Source organism: Lineus longissimus, chromosome 16, assembly GCF_910592395.1.
Source record: "Lineus longissimus chromosome 16, tnLinLong1.2, whole genome shotgun sequence".
Classification (NCBI taxonomy): Eukaryota; Metazoa; Nemertea; class Pilidiophora; order Heteronemertea; family Lineidae; genus Lineus; species Lineus longissimus.
In genome coordinates, this window is record NC_088323.1 from 14,870,725 (window position 1) to 14,873,823 (window position 3,099).

Sequence of the window (3,099 nt, forward strand, 5' to 3'; positions counted from 1 at the left end):
TAAAGACAGGCCCAATTCCCCTACTTGGGGGATCCCTACTGAAGTAAGAATTTGAGTAGCCCGATTACCTGGGACATCAGCGAGACACTTCTGCCTTTGGTAGAGTTTTTCTTTTGGAGATGGGCCCAAACACTCTACAAGGCAGTACAAGTAGCCTACTCGAAGTAGCTCATGCCCCCAAGGCACCTCGTGTACCTTTGACAATATCAGGGCCTTGTGCCTTTGGTAGAAGGTCAACCTAACTATGCCTAACACCCTGCTTTGCAACTCAAGTAGCTTACTTGTAGCTCATGTACCCACGGTACCTTATGTCCCTGGGCAGAGTAGCCCTGGGACAGCATCAGGCCTGTGTCAAGTCAGCCCCAAATTTTCAAGCCCCAATTAAGCCATCACCAGTGTCCAGCCCCACTTTTACTCGGGTAATAACTCGGGTCGGGTCTATCTAAAATGTGGAATGTTCAAAAATGGTCAAGCTAGCCCCAAGTTCCAACCCAATTTTATTGCGCGAAATATCGAAAAACATGAACGTAAATAGAGAGGTTTAGATTTGTAATATTTCAGGTCAACCCCCACACGTTATTTTCCATTTGATCCCATATTGCTCAAAATTTGACACTGACTTGGGATAGAGACCTACTGGAGATTGTAGATGGGACCCCCCCCCCCCCCCCGCTACTCAATAACGCCGGTTTCAGCGAGGAACACCTCGGATTTTTCCCAGCCCCCTTCGATTTGTAATATTTCAGGCCAACCTCCCAACGTTATTTTTCAGTTTATACAATATTACTCAAAATTTGACACTGTCTTGGGATAGAGACCTACTGAAGAGTGTAGATGGGATCCTCCCCCCGCCCCCCCCCCCCCCCCCCCGCTACTCATTATTTACCGGTTTCAGCGAGGAACACCTCGGATTTTCCCCAGCCCCTTTCGATTTGTAATATTTCAGGTCAACCCCCACATGTTATTTTCCATTTTTATACAATATTGCTCAAAATTTGACACTGACTTGGGATAGAGACCTACTGGAGATTGTAGATGGGACCCCCCCCCCCCCCCCCCGCTACTCGATAACACCGGTTTCAGCGAAGAACACCACGGATAATTCCCAGCCCCCTACGATTTGTAATTTTTTTTTTTCTTAATTCGTACCCCATTTTTTTCGTATGGTTTAAGTCCGGGGCTCTTGGATCGTTTTGCACTATATTGCATCAACCAATGTCATTGGGAGTAATGAGCAGAAATATTGTTAATTAAAAAAAATTGTATTTATTTACGTTTTAGACAACCTTCAACAGCTAAACCTCTTTATTTTATGTTTAAGTTATTAGAATTCGAACCCTCTCCACCTTACTATTTAAATTTCAGATTTTGTTTAATTCGATCCCTCCATATATTAATTTGGCTTTACGTTTTTGTTAATTCGAGCCAAATAAACCTCTCTATTTAATGTTAAGTTATTGTTGCATCATTTTTAACCATCTAAACCTCTCTATTTACGTTCATGTTTTTCGATATTTCGCGCAATAAAATTGAGGCTGGAACTTGGGGCTAGCTTGACCATTTTTGAACATTCCACATTTTAGATAGACCCAACCCGAGTTAATACCCGAGTAAAAGTGGGGCTGGACACTGGTGATGGCTTAATTGGGGCTGGAAAATTTGGGGCTGACTTGACACAGGTGATGAGAATACGGGTGACACGCCGAGTAGACCAATGTATCGACGACGGAAACTCAGTAATAAATCTGGTGCAAGGCTCCCTCCAATTATCACCAACACAACTCTCACTCTGCTCAGGCTTTTTGGTTAGTTTGCTGTTAGTTTGCTGTTTGCTGTTTGTTTTTTGTTTGTTTATTTGTTTATTGTAGTTTGTTTTGTTGTTGTTTGTTTGCTCTTTGCTGTTTTTTGTTTGTTTGTTTGTTTGTTAAGTATCACCAGAAGTGAAGTATCATCTTTACGATACACATGCCCTCTTCCCTCCAAAGTCACGTTCCTCGCCTCTGGCAGTCTCCTTTCCCTTAATTTTCCAACTTCTCCTCAGAGCGGGTCGTTGCTGATAGACTCTCATGAAGAGATAACGCCAAAATCTATATCCGTAATAGAAGGGCAGGCGGTATTTGCACCACGCCACCACGGGCACCACGCGACCACCACGCCACCACGCGAACAGGCGGAGCGATCATAATGACGATATCAAAATAGCGGTCGATTCATTGGATCATGGTTTCTTGGAACAATTATAGATGGCGTTGGCTGCTATCCTAGCTTCTCTGATGCCCGTTCTTGGGATTATTGGAATAAAGGCGTACGCCAACTACGGAAATACGTACTGAATTACCGTTGAGTAACTAGACCTACTCCAACTGACGACTGACCTGCAAAAACCATACGAGTACGAGTGGGTTATATAGTCTCCCTTTAAAGGGGTGGCCGTTCGTTTGGGTGGGGTGGGTTGGGGGGGGGGGGGGGAGGAGTTAGATTTATCACTCACTCGAACACGTGTGCATAGTTTCAACATACTGTTGTGTGAGAGACCCTTATTGGCGACTTTGTGTAACTTTATCTTGCCTACCTAGCTGTTGCCTATAGTTTCCCATTAAAGGGGGACTATGTAGGAGCAGGGGGTCAAATTGGCCAACTTTAGCTGACTTATAAACAGAGTAAGGACATTAGGTCTTATTTGATTCATCACTGATTCATCACTGAATGTATCCCTGTTACAGGCGTGACTAGGTTAGGACAAACTGTGAGAGGTGAGAGACTCATTGCATTGCTACTTTGTGTAACTTTATGTTGCCTACCAAGATGCTGCCTATAGTGCCCCTTTAATGGACATGTCTCGAATCTTATGCATTCTTCAGGGAAGGTGAATCACTAGGCTTCCCAAGCCAACAAGCTTGGGAATTCTTCTTCTTATCTTCAATATACAACACGAATTCGCAATAATAGGTCTCCGATCTATACTTTCTCCGCAGTGACAGTATTGTGATAACAATAATGGTGTGATAAGATCTCTCATGACAAACGGTTGGACACGGATGTATAGCGGCTTAATAATAGCCCTGCTTTTTGCGAATGCCATTAACGAGTAATAAATAC